This window comes from Chenopodium quinoa, unplaced genomic scaffold, assembly GCF_001683475.1.
Source record: "Chenopodium quinoa cultivar QQ74 unplaced genomic scaffold, ASM168347v1, whole genome shotgun sequence".
NCBI classification, from domain to species: Eukaryota; Viridiplantae; Streptophyta; class Magnoliopsida; order Caryophyllales; family Amaranthaceae; genus Chenopodium; species Chenopodium quinoa.
The window spans coordinates 254,571-273,558 of NW_018744857.1; positions in this window are offsets into that span (position 1 = coordinate 254,571).

Consider the following 18,988-nt stretch of genomic DNA (forward strand, 5'->3'; position numbering starts at 1 on the left):
CTCGTTGACGCAAATACAGATAAGAAGCCTTAGCTTTAGCAACCTTTTCTTCCCGAGTAGTCTAAAAAAGATTTATGTCAATTTGATACTATAAACCTGAAGAAGGACGCTGAACCTCAGACATCAACGACTTCTACCCTGTGATGCACGGACACGCCACATAATAGGGGTGTCCGAGTCGACTCGCGTGTCCGACACCGACACGGGTGGGACACGGTACGATACGTCTCGGACACACCAAAATCCGTGTCCAATTTTTTTTTTAAAAAACGATGCATGGACACGGACCGTGTCACCCCTAGACACGGCCCGTTTGGTAGTGGACACGCTAATTTTGCATTTTCCTCAAACCCTACTGCTCAATTGCTCATGTCCTCCTGCCTATCTCAAATTCAATCCTCTCTGCTTCTTTCTCTCGTCACTCAAACACCAACAAGGCAACAACTGGAACTTCAGCCTCACCGCAACCTAGATTGTCTCCGACTGCCGTCACTCGTCACCGGCTGACCGCCGCTCGTCACCACTCACACCGGTGTCGCAGGTGTCATTCTCCGTCCTCTCTTTCTCGAATTTAACGGAAACCCCCTTTAATCTTTCCCGTCGCTCGTCGCCCTCGCTCGTCACCGCCGGTGCTCTCAGTTAATCCTCTCATTCTCGTTTTCATTTAAATTCATCCCTTAATTCTCGATTTTTCTTGTTAGAGTAGATTTTTTGGTGTTATTGAAGAGTTGAAAAAAATTTCAAAGTGTTGTGATGTATGATTGGAGGAAGAGACAGAGAGATCGAGAAATGGGAGTTTAAGAGTGAGAAATGATAGATGAGAGGAGAGAGAAAGGAAGAAGAAATAGTGTTTACTTGAGTGTATTTGTGTACTTGTTTGTTTACTTGTTTAGATAGATGAGTACCGAATTTGTTTACTTGTTTTACGGTACTAAATAATTACACTGGTACGGACACTAAATAATTACTTGTTTTAAACAAAATGACTTATTTTGAGTTTAATTACTTAGTGTTTTATTGAATAGGTTGTCAAATTTTCGTTTTTTTTAATATATTATATGCCTAGTTATTCGCCGTACCCGTGTCCCCTATTTTAGGATTGCCGTTTTACCGTGTCCGTATCGTACCCGTGTCCGTGTCCGTGTCCGTATCGGTGCAACATAGCTTCTACCTAATACCCCAAAACCTTTATGAGAAAGACACCAATTCGAAAGACGATCCCGAGTAAAGAAAGCTTGCGAGAATTGGAAAACATAAGAAAGCCCGGAAGTGAGAGTGGAAATAGCTCGAACAATAGAGCTAACTTCCTTAGCTGACAAACACCAATTTTCAATTTTATAAGGCTACTTTAGAGAAGCGAGAGGAGAATCTGATACCGCAATCGATGCATGGTGTAAAAGTAAAATTGGCTGATGAGATACAGTCGTATCAGGATAGTCAGTAAGCCAAGAAGGAGTAGCATAAACTCCATCAAGCCACTCAAAAATAGGATCCAAATCACTCTCATTATTAGTCCAAGTGAAAGGAGGCCCTGATAACGGAATGTCCTGTAGACCCATATCTAAATGCCACTGAATACAATCCCAACGACCCGGAATATAACTATTACCACCCATCTTATCCGAAAGATATTCAACCTTGTTAAAGTCTCCTAAAATATGCATTTTCGGAAAGGATATAAGAAAACTAGCTATTGTGTTCTAAACAACACTTCTATCCGAAATATGCGGTGCTCCATAGACAAACATTACATGTAAATTTTATTACCCAAAATTATCTTACAAAAGATTACATTCAAAGAACTATGCATAGGAACTACCTACAACGGAAGACAAACAAACCTCCACTCAAACCCATAGCATCTAGTCCAAAACTACCCAAAAAGGACATAAAAGCTAATTTCTGCTCAACATTATACACAGAAAGCATAGTTTCCATAAGAAAAAAACAAAATCTAACCCATAAGAGCGGAGTACTAGAGAATTAGAGATAAAATATACGGAGCTTTATGGGAGTCCGTCTGTCCTAAACCCCTACAGTTCCAATCTCCAACCCTCATCTCGAGACGAGTGACCATGGAAAGGGCGTCATCGAACTCTCAACACTAAAGTCACTTGAGAAAAACCAGAAATAACAACACCCTTGTGTTTTTTGACTAGTAAACAACAAATTGTGCTGCAACCACGCTTGCCCAGACATCTATGCTTAACCTAGCCGCAGACCTTTTTTGACCTCTTACCAACTAGAGATCCTAGTCCCAAATTTATCGAATGCTTAGGTGAAGTTTCCTTCGACAATTGGAAAGTAGAAAACAAAAGAACATATGAAAAAGAAGTAGACGACGGACAATCCATGGGAGTAGGCTCATCTGAAAGTAGAGAAGACAGAGCACCTTTAGTTTTCAAAAATGATCGTTGAACTAGTGACAGTGAAAGCAGCAGAAGAAACGATATGAACAGGTGAAGAGAAAGTAAAGGCCCTAGAAGAATGGTCGGCTTCATAGGCTAAATGTTGTAGTTGTGATTCCGTGAATATGTCAACAGTTAATTTCAATTTTTTCTAGGGTATTGAAGTGCTTGGATGAGGAGGTTCTCGTTTTCTATAGGCAGGATCAGGTGCGGATGATGAAAATTAAGATTTGGTGTGAGGTTGAGAGTATTAGGAGTTGTTTTGGTCATGGTTGGCGGTGAGGCATGGATTTTTAGTTTTTTTTTATTCGGGTTGGTGAGCATTGGAGGTTCCAAAATACTATTCGATGGGTACTCTGCCTCTGAAGTTGGGTAGTACTTAGGAGAGCAAGTAGCTTGCCTATCTGGCCTCTGTTTTTTACTCTGGTGAGGAAGTTTGGGAAAACTTTGGAGAGGTTAAGATTGGAGGATCGGTATTTCTCAATTCTTTGTAGGCCAATATTTTTATTCGAGAGTCTAGGACTTTGGCCTTCTCTAAAATCATAAAAATCATGAATACAATTAAGCAAGGCTGTAATCATTCTCGGAGAAGCTCTAAAATTCTTTCTCTTAGCTTGTGGCCAATTTTTCCACAAGTAGAGCAAAAATTGAACACATTTTTAAATTTAAAGTTCATCCATTTAGGTTCGACAATTTTGCTTTAATTGAACCAATAGTGCCAACAAAAGGGAAATGAACATCTAAGTATATAATTTGTCCCAATCTCTCAAGAAAATCAAATAGGATGTATCTCGCATAAATTTAACGGACCTCATCCAATCGAACCCACAAGGTTGCACAATTGAATAAGATGTCATTAAGTTAATTACTTGGATGCCACGCTTGAAGACTAGGAGTGAAGCTTGATATGCGGTTGTAGGGAATATATCAACACTCAAATTTGAGTCTCACTGTGATCATGCATTTAACCATGGTGGCGTCTAAAGGGAAATAAGCTAGAGATAAAAGAGTCGCCAATAAGTTTTAGGAACTTGTAAACCGTTCACGGGTGTGAAGGTTACACCCCATTCACGATCACAGAGATCGCTAACTCCATAGTGGTCCGGAACCATGACTGGATATTCGGGATGATGGTACGAATCCAACCTAAAAGATATTGAATCCGCCCTAAATCGGCCTCTACTAAATTCTTATGATATTCATGTGCGCTTTTCGATTAACATACATACAATAAATTAATTCTAAGCATATTTAATCTACGTTGGTTGATTATTAATGCACAAATAAATCTATTATTAGCGATCACTTGAATTAAAATCATATTAACCTAAATCAAATTATTAATTATCTTATTAGGTGTTATTTCAAGTACAAATTCCCTTTAATCCTGCAAGATGGGCGTGATCAGGCAATAACAAAAACTCACAAATAATCAAGCAATGTATAATTGACACAAAAATCATCATCATAATAATATCCTCAAGATAATATTAGCAAGATCCTAGGCATGTTACTAAACGGATTAATAACAAACCCTAGCATGTTACTAATAATAAAGAACAAATCTTTAACCTAAACATAATACTAGAAATCATAAAAACATCCTAACATGATACTAGGAATTCAAATAATATTCTAATCATGATTTCTAAAGGAATAGAGTAATTGAATTACTCACTTTGATGCGGGAAATTCTCAACGGTGACCCCCAACATCTGCTATGCACCAATGGTGACCTCCTTTTTTTTATTATACAAAATAACCCTAATTAAGAAATTTATCTCACATATGAAATCAATGAGTGTTATTGATTTTAAAAATTACTAACTGTGGTTAAAATTTCAAAAAATAAAACTAAAAAAAAAAACCACCAACTCAGTGACCAGCTTCACCCTCATCCCCACCAGTGTAGTCAGCACCACCTCCACCCTCACCGGAGCCAATCTCCACCTTACCTTAGTGTTGCAACCATCACCCAAACCAACCATGCAAATCACTCGCAATCCCTTGCTGCCCCAATTCACCAACAACAATGACAGCAATACAACAACAATTCACCACCACAATCAACATCAATTCCCAACAACCACCACCTTCCCCTACTTCCTAACGCAAGCAACACCAACCACCTCCCTACCTCTACCTTCAACCCATCACTACACAACCCCAGCGCAACAACTACCTTGCACAGCAGCCCACAACCAACCAGCAGCTGCTTTCCACGAGACAACCACCGTCAGCCGCCAAATTAACCACCAGCACCTCCAATTCGACCACAACAGCCACCATCGCACTCACTCCACAGCAGAGCCACCGCAAGAAGCCGTGCCTAACGCTCCAATTCAGCCAATAAATCAGACCCTTCAGAGTGGACGCTCATTCCATTGAAGCGGTTGCTCCTAGTTTGATCTACAAAATCCATATCGTGTTTGGGTTCGGCGATCTGGAGGTTGAAAGGAATGGTGTCTCCAACAATTTTATTATTCCGATAGAAGCTTCAGAATTATTAGAAAGCTAATTCTTCAGTGGGGTCAAGTGATCGGAATGCCTAGGTGGAGGCCACTTCCGATCAGTATTATTAATGCATAATTAATATTACGGCTTAATCTTGACTAAACCCTTCGGGTCGCACCCCAATCGAATAACCGATCCAAATCGACGAATCAATCCGAAGGATTAGATGAGTCATTAGAGTAATACGAACAAAGACGTCGGATATCGAGCTTAGAGCGTCGAGACCGAGCGTCGCAAGTCGAGTCGAATTTAAAATTCGACGAGACGTGAAATCAAACAAGCGACAAGATCGATCCTAGCCGTACCCTCGCATTGGTCTAGCCATGCAAGTGCTAGGCTAGGCGAGGTCACCAACCCATGCGCATCATGGATGCCTAGCATCCCCTAGCACACGCACATCGCATGGCACAAGCATCGCAAGATGCGTGCATGCGTGTGGTGTGGTTGTGCATGAGTGGCTAGGCATGCTATCATAGCAGCGCTAGCCATCGCATCATGCTAAGCCAAGCACCAAGCCCTTCGCTAGCCCGCAAGCATCGCAAGGCCAGCAACATGCTAGGCTTGCTGGGCCTTGCTAGCGCAAGCAACGCATGCATGGTGCCTTACGTGCTTGCTAGCATGCTAGGACCTGGCGCCTAGCCCATCGCAGCTTTGCACCAAGAAGAAGCATCGCATAGCAGCGTGCTAGGCATGCTGGGCTATGTATGCGTGCTAGCAAGCAGCACCAAGCAGCATCACGCAACAGCATCGCAGCGATGCATGCGTGCTGGCTGGCTTGCTGTGCATGCGTTGCGGGCTGGCTAGCTGGCTGGGCTGCCTAGCCTTGGTGCTAGGTGTCAGCCGGCAGCATTAGCAGCCAAGGCAGGCTGCTAGCCAGCCAAGTGGTGGTGTGGTCCTGTTTTGAGTGGGGACCGATTTTAAGGGCCTTGCTTGATGAGCAAGGTTATGGTCCCCTCCCCCTTGAAATGGTCCTCACCTAATTCTTCCTCTCCCATTGCCACTTGTAGCTTGTTGATTGATTTAACATTTTATTTTGCTTTTGATCAAAATAAAATAAGGGAAAATGCAAATCTCCCACATTGATTGAGAATGGAAAATCAAGGTTAATTTCCCTATAAATAACCAAGGACTGGGTTTTGGGAAGAACACTTGAGTGGAACTAAAAAGGCATCTCCTTAGTAAAGTGAGAAAACCTTAAGTTCGTAATACTCTAGTTTTTATTGGTCAAGTCCCGACTAACCTTCGGGACTAGGACCATTCGGGTCGAGTTGAGGGTGCGAGCCGTAGGAGGCCGTCGCACTTGCGAGGCTCGGGCTTTGAAGTAAGAGCTCGTGAATCGAGCGAAGCACGCGTCAAGGGTAAGAATGTCTTTTCTCTTTCTCTCTTTTATATTGTTAATTATATGATTAAATATTTAGTTACTTTAATTAGTGAGCGGGTCTTGGGCGGGTTTCTCTTCCGCGTAGCGTTAGACGCTACGAAACCTAAAAGGGGTGGGCGGGGTTATGAGTTCGGCGACCTAGTGGTGGTGACGGTGAGAAGGACGAGAGGGAGGGAGGGTTGTGGCCTGGGCGGGGATTTGGGAATCTAGCTTGGCGGTGATCGAGGTGGAGTTGGCGCAGTGTCACTGATATCTTCATTTTATATTGTGATTTACCCCCATCCCTTAGTCATATTTAGGAGTATTTTTGGCTCTTTGGAGCCACTTTTGTTACTAATATGCGTTTTCTAGTGTTCTCGTAGTTTTAGTATTATTTTATAGGAAATTGCGGATTTTGAGCATTTTCCCGGACTTATTGGAGCCACTACGAGAATTGAAGTAGGAGCGCGTTCATATGAACATTTTCCGTAGCCCAAGACCGGTTAGAGTTATCAAACTGGTGATTTAGGGCTCAGCGAAGAATAGGAGTTCGAGGCAATGGACCGTGTTTCAAGGCCCCAAAGAGGAAATCTGAATTGGGCCAAGTTTATGGCCCAATCGAAGATCCATGGTTGCCGAAGAGCTCGCTCGACCGGGTTGGCCCTCGCCCTGACTCGCGCTCGGCCGGGCGAGGTAGAAAGGAGAAGAAGCACTCCTCGCCCTGAGGAGCACACGACCGGGCGCGAGCAAAAAGTCTCCGGCAAAAAGTCGCGCCCGACTGGGCGAATCTCCGCCCGACCGAGCGCGTGTTTTTAAGAGGAGTTTCGACGATTTTAGTTTTTTTTTAATTAAGATTTTTGAGCTTAAGTATAAATACGCTTTTCTAAGCAAGTGAGGATTATGTCTTTCATTAGTTAAATTCTCAGATTTTAGTTTTAAGCTCTTGGTTAATACTCGTGTTTTCTCTCTCTACACTTTTAGTTTATGCAATTCATTATTTCCTTTTATTTTGGTAACGATGTCTTCCCCTTTTATTATTTTCAGTAATTAATTGCTTTGATTAACTAGGTCTTGTTCATTTGTTTTGCTTAGTTTAAATTTAAATATGTGTGAGTAGTTTTATTTCTAGGGTTGTGGGGATCCATAAATAATATGAAGGGGTAATTTACTATTGTTAATGATCAATGCTTTAGTTGATTTCCTATTGATTGATTTAATGCTATGCAATTAGATTAGGCCTGGTTTAATTGTATGAGTTATGCAATATTGATTCGAGATTTGAGACATGAGAATTGATGTTTAGGCTTAGTTTAAATAGGCAGGTTAATTTATAAATGGTTAAGTCAAGATTCGAGAGATGTGATTTAATGCCGGTAGATTAATTCTGTGATAGTAATACGTAGCAAAAGCCCTTTATGATCTGATTAATTGATGCATTGATAATTGATTGTTGTGTTTTATTGGTGAACCTATTGAAAGGAATGGTGTCCTTCCAACAAGTGTATTATTCCGATAGAGGGTTCAGAATTATTGGATAGATAATTCTTCAGTAAGATCAAGTGATCGGAATGCCTAGGTGGAGGCCGCTTTCGATCAGTAATATTAATGTACAATTAATATACCAGCTTGATCTTGACTGAACCCTTCGGGTCAAACCCAATCGAACAACAGATCCGAGATGACGAATCAATCCAAAGGATTTGATGAGTCGTCGGAGTTTTACGAACAAAGACGTCGGATATCGAGCTTAGAGCGTCGAGATCAAGCGTCGCAAGTCGAGTCGAGTTTAAAATTCGACAAGACATGAAATCAATCAAGTTACAAGTACGAGCCTAGCCGTAGCCTCGCATTGGCCTAGCCATGTGAGTGCTAGGCTAGGCAAGACCCATCGCAAGCCTAGCATGCTAGGCGTGCTAGGCTCATGCATGCTAGCTAGCCACCGCAAGCATCGTAGCCTTGCGTGTGTGCTAGCACGCCATGCGCCCAAGCATCGCAAGGCTAGGCCTTTCTTGCATGCTAGGCACTGGCGCAAGGTATGGGTTGGCACTGCTCGCCTAGCCATCGCAGCCACGCACCATCGCATAGCAGCATGCTAGGCGTGCTATGCTATGCGTGGTGCTAGGCGCTGGCAGCCTTGCTAGCGTGCTAGGCAATAACAGGGTCCAACCATCGCAGCCACGCACCTAGCATCGCATAGCAGCGTGCTTAGCATGCTAGGCTGTGCGTGGTGCTAGGTAGTGGCGTGCACCCAGCAGCCAGCCTCTCGCAAGCACGCTGCACGCAGGGCTAGGCCTTGCTAGCAATGCGCGCTGTGCGTTGAAGAGCTGTGTTGGGCATCTTGCGAGGATAGCATTGGCTTGCACTGGCAGCCTTGCTAGGCAACACCCAGCACATGTCATGCCACAGCAGCAGCTCGCATGGTGTGCGTAGCTTGCTGGTTGTGCACATGCGAGTGCTGGCTGGCTTGCTAGCACAACCAAGGCGCCAGGCGCCAGCAAGGCTGCCTTGGCAGCCAAGGCTAGCTAGCAGCCAGCTGTCCCAGCCAGCTCACGCTTTTTGAGTGGGGACCAAAGCTTGGTCTTTGCCTTGGGGAGCAAGGTGGGTTGGTCCCCTCCCTAGGTGGTCCTCACCTTCTCCCTCTCCTCCTCTTGCCACTTGTAACTTATTGATCGCATTGCAATTTTGTTTTGTTTTTTATTAAAATAAAATAAGGAAAATTACAAATCTCCCACATTGATTGAGAATGGGAATTCAAGGTTCATTTCCCTATAAATACCAAGGTTTTGGGATTTGGGAAGAACACTTGAGTGGAACTAAAAAGGCATGTCCTTAGAAAAGTGAGAAAACCTTAAGTTCGTAAAACTCTAGTTTTTATTGGTCGGGTCCCGACTAACCTTCAGGACTTGGATCGTTCGGGTCGGGTTCGTGGGTACGAGCCGTCGGAGACCTTCGCGTTTGTGGGGTTCAAGTAAGAGCTCGGGTTTTGAGCAAAGCACACGTCAAGGGTAAGAATGTCTTTTCTCTCTCTCTTAATTGTTTTTTTAAATTAGTGATTGCATGCTTAGTCGCTTTAATTAGTGTGCGGGTCTTGGGTGGGTTTCCCTTCCGCGTAGAGTCGGACTCTACGAAACCCAACACCTATACCCTAGGCTTTGATTTATTGATTTCCTCCCTTATTCAAATTGTTTTAGTTTAATTATTCTCCTTAGTTCAATTCCTATAAACATAATCTGGCTACTTGATAATCTAGATTATATTAATTATTTAGGAATAGAAAGACTTGTTTCCCTGTTGATTCGACCCTACTTCCCTATCTATTTTAGTTAGTGGTTTTAGGAATTACTTTTGATTAGGTGATACGACAATATCCTGTCAAAATTTGGCACCGTTGCCGGGGAGACAATTTTATTTTTATTCCTGATTATTTCTATAGTCTAGATTATTTTCTTTCCTCTCAGAGAACGCAAGTTCTTTGGGACAGTTTCTCATATCTGTTTGTTTAGTTCTATGTTATGCCTAGAAGTTCTAGATTAGGTTACATTCCATTCGATCCTGAAATCGAACGTTCTTTTCATAGACAGAAGAACATTTTTAGACAGGTTCGAGCTACTTCCGAGGGTGATACACCTTTGGAACCCCCATCTGATTCTAGTGACACAAAAGTTTCTTCAAAACCAGAATCAGAGATGACGGCTCAACCACCTCGCAAGCTCAGCAATTATTCGCAGCCATCCCTGACGGTTTTTCCACATCTTGCTCCTACACCTAATCTCGAGGGAGTATAATTCAAGATTAAACCGCAGTTTATTACTATGATTGAAAGGAAGCAATTTAGCAAAGCTAAGGGTGAAGATCCAAATCTTCATATTTTGGATTTTTGCCAATATAACAACACTATTAGGAAAGCTGGGGTCACGCATGACCAAATCAGGGAGATTCTTTTTCCATTTTCTTTATGTGGTAAAGCTAAATTATGGTATAATGGATAAAATAGAATTGCACTTGGTATTACTGACTGGGATACTCTTGCTTTGAATTTCTATAATAAATACTACAATAGAGATAGGACAGCTTTGTTGGAGTTCAATCTTAAATTTTGCCCAAGAAGCTGATGAAAGTTTATATGAAGCTTAGGAAAGATTTAAGGATTTGCAGAGAGAATGCCCTCATCATGGTCTAGCACAGTGGCAGATAATCCAAGCCTTCTACAACGGGATTGGAAATTCATCTAGATCAATCCTAGATTTAGAAGTTAATGGAAGATTCATGAATCTTCAAGTAGATGTAGCAGGAACAGTTATCGAAGAGATGGCAATTCACAATTCCCAATATGGGAATCCTAGAGGTTTTGCAAACAAAGGGAAACATAGTGTCGATTCCGTATCCTTTGTGAAAGCTCAATCAACTTCTATTTGTCAGAAATTAGATAATCTTAGTACTGCTATTCCAACCACTGTAGCTAATGTTTCTGTTGTTAATAATAATACTAATGATGCTTTTTGTGAAAATTGTGGAATTTTAGGTCATTGGGAACAAGATTGTAGGAGTTCCGAGCAAGTTAATGCCTTCCAAACCTATAGGAAAAATAACCCATACTCCAACACTTGTAATCCTGGTCTTCGAAACCATCCATATCTTTCTTACTGGACCAACAACTCCACAACAACCACAACAAACGCCACAACAAACACATCAAAAATATTAACAACCTCCTAACCAAGGGCCCAACCACAAACTCCACCTCCATCTACTGACCCTGCCTTGTCAGAAATTAGAACGATGTTAGCTAGTATGCAAAAGCACATGCAGAGTAGGGATGCACAAATTTATTCGATCTTAGCTCACAATAAAATCATGGATAATCAAATTGCGTAACTTTCCTCTACTCTAAAAACTTGTAAGCAGGGAGCCCTACCATTGCAGCTAGTACAACCTACAAATCATGCAAATGCAATTACTCTGAGGAGTGATTCACACTATGATGGGCCTCCTATGCCTAAGGATGATGAACCTATTTTAACAAAAATTTCTAATCCTGATTTTATTAAACCAAATGATCTTGTTACTGGCCCTACAGGGCTCTAGGGTAAAAGTAACATTTCTGATGATACATTGCGGGGTACAACTCTAAAGAAAGTTACAACTCAAGACAAGAGAGGAGATGTACATAAACCAAGTATCAAACTACCATTCCCTAATAGACAATTGAAGACTAAGTTGGATAAGCAGTTTGGTAAGTTTCTGGAGGTTGTGAAATACTTGCGGGTAACAGTTCCTTTCACAGAGTTAATTACACAAGTTCCTACATATGCTAAATTTATGAAAGATATTTTGACTAGGAAGAGAGTCTTTAATGAGGTAGAGCCTGTAGCTTTTACAGAGGAATGTAGTGCTTTATTGCAAAATAAATCTCCACCTAAATTAAAGGTCTGGTAGTTTTTCTATTCCTTGTCATATTGGTAATGTCTTCATTGATAAAGCATTATGTGATTTGGGTGCTAGTGTTAGTGTTATGTCATCGTCTGTGTGTTCAAAGCTTAATATGGGTGATTTAAAAGTTACTAACATTACTTTGCAAATGGCAGACTGTTCTGTTAAATACCATTTAGGTATTCTAGAGGATGTCCCTGTTAGAGTTTGTAAATTTTTTACCCCTGTTGATTTTGTTGTTTTAGGCATGGCTGACGATACACAAATTCCAATAATATTAGGTAGACCTTTCCTCCACACTACAGGAGCCATTATTGATGTAAAAAATGGAAAACTAACTCTATCTGTCGAAGATGATAATATCACTTTTAATTTAGGGAAGGTTTTGAAAGGTCCTATGTTTGAGGAAAATTTTTGTAGTATTAATGTGATTGATGTTATTTGTGAAGATAGCTTACCACAGATCCTTGCGAGGGATCCCTTGGAGGAAGTACTTTGTGGTGATTTTACTACAGGTGATGCTGGTATTTGGAGCAGTGAGGTGGATGCTATAGAGAAAGCTCTCGCACTTAAAGACCTTGACCCTAAGGAGAGAAAGAAGGTAGTAAAATTAGTTCAGGAATCAAAACCTGTAGAGGTTAAGAAACCTGAACTAAAACCTCTCCCTTCTCAATTAAAATATGTATATCTTGATGAACAAGAATTACATCCTGTGATCATTATTATTGCACTTGATGACCCACAAACTTCCTAACTTCTTGAGGTTCTTCGAACCCACAAAAGGGCAATTGGGTACAATATTGATGACCTCAAGGGTATTAGCCCTGATTTTTGTATGCACAGGATACACTTAGAGGACAATCACAAGCCACGTATTTAACACTAGAGAAGGTTGAATCCTAACATGTAGGAAGTAGTCAAGAAAGAGGTTATGAAATTACTTGATGCAGGTATTATCTATCCTATTTTCTGACTCAAAGTGGTTGAGTCCTGTATAGGTAGTTCCTAAAAAGGGTGGGATGACTCTGATTAAAAATGATCAAAATGAATTGATTCCCACTAAAACTGGAACAAGGTGGAAAATTTGCATTGATTATCGTACATTAAATATTTCCACCAAGAAAGATCACTTCCCTCTCCCTTTTATTGATCAAATGTTAGAAAGGTAAGCTAATCATAAGTTCTTTTGCTATTTAGATGGGTACTCAGGATTTTTCCAAATTCGGATTCACCCTGAAGATCAGGAAAAGACCACATTTACATGCCCTTATGGTAGTTTTGCATATCGTAGGATGCCCTTTGGTCTATGTAATGCCCCTGCTACTTTTCAACGTTGCATGATGAGTATCTTTTCTGAGTTCATAGAGTCTATCATGGAAGTCTTTATGGATGATTTTAGTGTGTATGGGTCTTCATTTGATGCATGTCTAGCTAATCTCACTAAAATTTTGAAAAGATGTGAATGCAATTTGGTTCTAAATTGGGAAAAATGTCACTTTATGGTGACAGAAGGAGTGGTTCTTGGTCATATTGTATCTGATAAGGGTATACAAGTAGATAAAGCTAAGGTTTCTATGATTGAGCAATTACCTCCACCAGTTAATGTTAAGGGGGTTAGAAGTTTCTTAGGTCATGCGGGGTTTAATCGTCGCTTTATCAAAGATTTTTCTAAAATTGCTAAACCACTAACTCAGCTTTTACTCAAGGATGCCCCATTTGATTTTACTGACGAGTGTCTTGAGGCTTTTAAGATGATTAAGTAGGCTTTGATATCGGCACCTATCATATGTACTCCTGATTGGAATCTTCCTTTCGAGATTATGTGTGATGCCAGTGATTTTGAAGTAGGTGGCGTGCTAGGACAAAGAAAGAACAAAGTTTTGCATGCTATTTATTATGCAAGTAAAACTTTGGATGAAGCCCAAATCAATTATGCCACCACAGAGGAGTTTCTTGCTGTGATTTATGCTTTAGAAAAATTTAGATCATATCTAGTTGGTTCTAAAATTATTGTTTTTTACTAATCATGCAGCTTTGAAATATCTTATAGCTAAGGCGGAAACAAAGCCTAGGCTCCTCCGTTGGGTTCTCGTGCTCTAAGATTTCAATGTGGAAATTAAGGATAAAAAAGGAGCAGAGAATGTTGTTGCGGATCACTTATCAAGGATCAGGTATGATGAGGATAAGGATTCTCTTCCTATAGATGATTCTTTCCCTGGGTGACCACTTGTTTGTAGTTGTAGAGCAACACCCTTTGTATGCCGATTATGCTAATTACTTGGTGGGTGGTACTTTACCTCCTGATTTGTCCAACCAACAGAAAAGAGGTTCCTCTATGATGTTAAACATTATTTTGGGGATGATTATTTTTTGTTTCGTGAGTGTGCAGATGGACTATTTCGCAGGTGTGTTCCGGAATGAGAAGTCCACGGTGTACTTATAAGATGCCACAACTCACTATATGGTGGACATCATGGCCCCATCAAGATGGTTGCAAAGATCAATGAGTCGGGTTTCTATTAGCCTACCATGTTTAAGGATTCTCACTCCTTTGTTCAAGCTTGTGACTCTTGCCAGAGGACTGGCAACATCACGCGGCGACATGAGATACCTCAAACTGGTATTTTGGAGGTTAAAATTTTTTATGTTTGGGTTGTTGATTATATGGGACCTTTTCCCTATTCAAAAGGGAATCGTTATATCTTTGTCTCCGTGGACTATGTATCCAAGTGGGTTGAAGCCATTGCCACACCTACCAATGACGCCAAGGTGGTCCTTAAGCTCTTCAAGAAAACCATTTTTCCTATATTTGGAGTCCCTAGAGCCGTTATCAGTGATGGAGGATCTCACTTTAATGAGCGGAAGTTAGATACCCTTCTCAAGAAGTAAGGTGTCTACCATAGGACGGGTTTAGCTTACCATCCCCAAACTAGTGGCCAAGTTGAGGTTTCTAACCGCGAGATCAAGGCTATTCTAGAGAAGGTGGTAGCAAAGTCTAGGAAGGATTGGAGCGATAAGTTGGATGACACTCTTTGGGCGTATAGAATCGCGTTTAAGACTCCCATTACCACTTACCCCTATAGACTTGTGTATGGGAAAGCATGTCACCTCCAGGTGGAATTAGAGTATAAGGCTTATTGGACAATTAAAGAGCTCAATTTGGATGCTAAGTTAGCGGGAGAGAAGAGGCTACTACAACTTAACCAACTGGATGAGTTTAGGTTGATGGCCTATGATAGTGCACATGTCTGCAAGGAGAAGACCAAGAAATGGCATGACAAGATGATCCTTCCTAGAGAATTCAAAGAGGGTGATAAGGTTTTGTTGTTCAATTCTAGACTTAAACTTTTCCCAGGAAAGTTAAAGTCAAGGTGGTCGGTCCTTTCACTATTAAAAGGACAAACAAATTCGGTTCTGTGGAGTTATATGATGAACATGGTGGTGATTTTAAGGTAAATGGCCAAAGACTGAAATTATATCATGAAGGGGCTACGATTGCTGCAGTTGAATTACTTCACCTAATCGATTCCATCTCATCTTGATCGACATATGGAAAGAAGGTCGTGCGGGACCTATATAAACCAGCGCTTAGCGGGAGGTAACCCGTATTTTCTTGCTTTTTAGAATAGTTTTTCCCTTAAAGAGAGGAGGGAATTTAATGTGTTTTTAGCATATTTTGTACAGGTTGGAGAAAAAGAGTTAGCCAAATTTTGAAGAAAAGAAGGAAAAAAATCGGACTCATAGTGATGTAGCACGCCCGACCGGTGCGAAAGTGGAGGTAGAAAAAAGAACCAACCCTGCCCGACCTGGCGCGAGAAGAAACAAAACCAAGGCTAAATATTCGCCCGACTGGGAGAGATCCCGCCCGACCGGGCGCGAGCCCAGACGAATTTTATTCCCTAGATCGCCCGATCGGGCGCGCCCTTATCCTTCCAGATTCCTCTTCTTTCTTCTTCTTTCTTTCTCTTTCCTCCATACTTTCTCTCTTTAAAACCTTAATTTTCTCTTCCTTCTCTCTAAGATCTCTCCTCCATTTCTCACCCAAATCCAAAATTTTTTACATATTCTTTCTCCTCTCTTCATCTTATACATTCCCACACTAGTTTTGTTTGGTTTTAACACAAATTTCTTTTAAGACCCATATTCAAGATGTTGTCAAAGAGGGCAAGAACTCCAAGGAGGAAGAGGTTCAAGATCGAGTGCAATGATAGACCCGGCTCTACAACTACCGCAATGGCCAACGATCAGAATTGCAACCTCGCAACAACGAGACCAACTCCTCAACCTATATGAACGAGAGGTAACTCCTTCTCGGTGGTTACACCGAGACACCCTTCAATCTTTAGGTCTTTATGAGCATGTTAGGAGGTTCATGAACAATATTGGCATGCGTAAATTTGTAGATATGCACTACCCTACTTACTGAGAAATAACTTGTGAATTCCTTTCCTTTTTTAATGTAGTTCAATCCAAGAATGGACCTATTTTGCATTTTAGGTTGAATAATAGAAATGTTAGTTTAACCTATGTTGAATTTGCTAATTTGTTTAAACTTGATCCCCATCCCCCCACTCAATGGCATGAAGAGTATAAATCTCAAGATATTTATTTTGCTTTGACGGGCAAACCTTGTCCGAACTCACAACATGCTAGTGCACTACCTTTTCACCACCCCGTCCTAAAAATCTTTCAAAGATTCTCCGGGAATTGTTTTCTAGCTCGTCACGAACCCCATAACACTCAAACCAATGAGCTGGCTATCCTAGGACACTATGTGTATGGGTATGGGAAATTGAACATAGCTAGATACATTATCACCCATTAGAGTAGGCACGCCACTGCTTGTAGTAACAATGTCAAGACTCCTGTTCATCTTGGCGGCCTAATCACTAGGATAGCAATTAAGAAAGCAGGGTTCAACAAGTCTAGGTATAAGGGGTTGACCAACTGTGAGGGGGGACACTCTTTAAACTTTTCGTACCTCCAATTCTTGCAATGGGTTAAACCAAACCAACGCCAAGTCTTAAAGTGGCATTTGAGGGTGGGGAAGGATCACATACCCGTTTTCCCTTCTCCCTAACCCTAAGTTAACCGCCTTCCCTCCTAGGAAAGATTCTTACACCTATGACATTCTACTTGCCCAAGCTCAGGGTGAGTCACAGCCCCGACCACGTGCACAACCACCATCTCCACCACAGCCACAGCCCGAGATGCATGTGCCACAACATGTGCCTCAGCCATCCCCACACCAGCTTAGGCAAGACCCCGAGACCATTTGGGACCTACAGAGTATAGGTTAGGCTATAGGTAGGATTGATCAGTCTCAGGGGGAGCTTAGAAGGCTAGTTGGTTCCCTGTAGAGGGTGGGATATGTAGTGAGGAACCAGGGTAGAGCACTTTTTCCCATGTACGACGATTATGCTCGTCGTGGTGCTATACCGGATGATCTTATCTACCCTGGCTGGTACCAGCCACCGCCCCAGGGATACATGGATCCCAACTCCCATGGCATTTACACAGACTACTCCTCATTCACTGGATATGGCCAAGACTTTCTTTTTGGGGGGATGGGGGTAATTTTAACCCTAACTATTTTGGTGGGAGTTCTTCTGGTGGTGCAGGTGGTAGCGAAGGAGGATTTGGGATGATAGAGGAGGATGGTAAATACAAAAATACGATCCAGTGAATGATAAATCATGCTTCCCTGTGCCCCATACATGAAAATTGTTTTGATTCTTGGTATATGATGATGAGTATTGTGGATAGGTTAGCCATGATTTGATGTTTGATTGCTTGGATGCCCTAACATGAGTCAATTTTGTTCAACTATTTGTGGATTTGGTGCTTGGCTAGTTAATTTGGTTAGGAATTGTGTGTTGATTCCTAGTATGTCAATGAAGTAGAGTATTGGTTTGCAACTTTGAGTAATGTTTGTATGGCTCCCTATTATGCACATTGAGGAGGACGAAGGCATTTGTTCTCTTAGGTAGCCTTCAGATGATTTTAGATACATTTGTTCCCTTCTTGCTACCCATGTTGTTGCCTTGACTTTTTTATTGTTTATTAGCCACATTACAATTCTCTCTCCTCCCAAATATCATACTCTATTCTTCCACCAACCCCACTTCCTTCATAAATTATTATTTTCTACTATTTTTCCTAAACTCCGTACATGGAGAAATGGAGCAAGTAATAAAATACGGAGGAGTAACTTTTAACAAATTTAAATAGAATTTTAGAGCATAAAACGAAAATGTTAGTCAAAGTAATCTTCTGAAACAAATTTAAACAAAGAAAAACCCTTTCAATTTTGTTTGGAGGACAACAGAATGGAAAGACCGAGACAAACATACTGGATTGGAGTTTGATCAGAGTATTACTTGACTGGGTCGGAGGACAAACAAACTAAAGGAGTGAGTCAAACAATGGAGTGAAGGATTAAAGAGCAAGGATACAAAAAACGACTAGGGTTAAGGCTGTAAAATAATGAAAGGAATGGTGTCCTTCGAACAAATGTATTATTCTGATAGAGGGTCCGGAATTATTAGAAAGGTAATTATTCAATGAGGTCAAATGATCGGAATGCCTAGCTAGAGGCCGCTTCCGATCAGTAATATTAATAAATAACTAATATTATCGCTTAATCTAGACTGAACCCTTCGGGTCACACCCCAATCGAGTAACTTAACCGAGGCGACGAATTAATCCGAAGGATTACATGAGTCATTAGAGTATTACGAACAAAGACGTCGGATATCGAGCTTAGAGCGTCGAAACCGAGCGTCGTAAGTCGAGTCGAATTTAGAATTCGACGAGACGAGAAATCAAGCGAATGACAAGTTCAAACTAAGCCTACCGGAGTCTCTGTTGTTTTGCAGGTACAGGCGCTCGTTATCCAGTCTTGGTGTTGTAACTCTCCCGAGGGACACAGAAAACCCCGAAACATTTTCCGCCGTTTGTGGGGAGAGTACTTCTAAGATGGCTTCACATGAGTCTGTATCGCCTGCTAATGAGAAACGGCCTTTGGCCGAAGTTGAGGTCTATACGGACCAAGATAGTGGTGACGACTTCGATGTCGACACCTATGTGGCCCCAGGCGGGTCACTCAGAACAAGGCGCACCCGTCCTTTAGAAATAAAGGGACGGGGCACTGATCAAGCTGGCCCAAGTGTGCCAGCCGTAAAGCCGTCTGAACCCCAGGCGGCAGAAGGCACCGCCATTATTACTCGAAACGAGCTCATGGAATTCATGACAAGTTTCAAAGGGGAAACCAAAT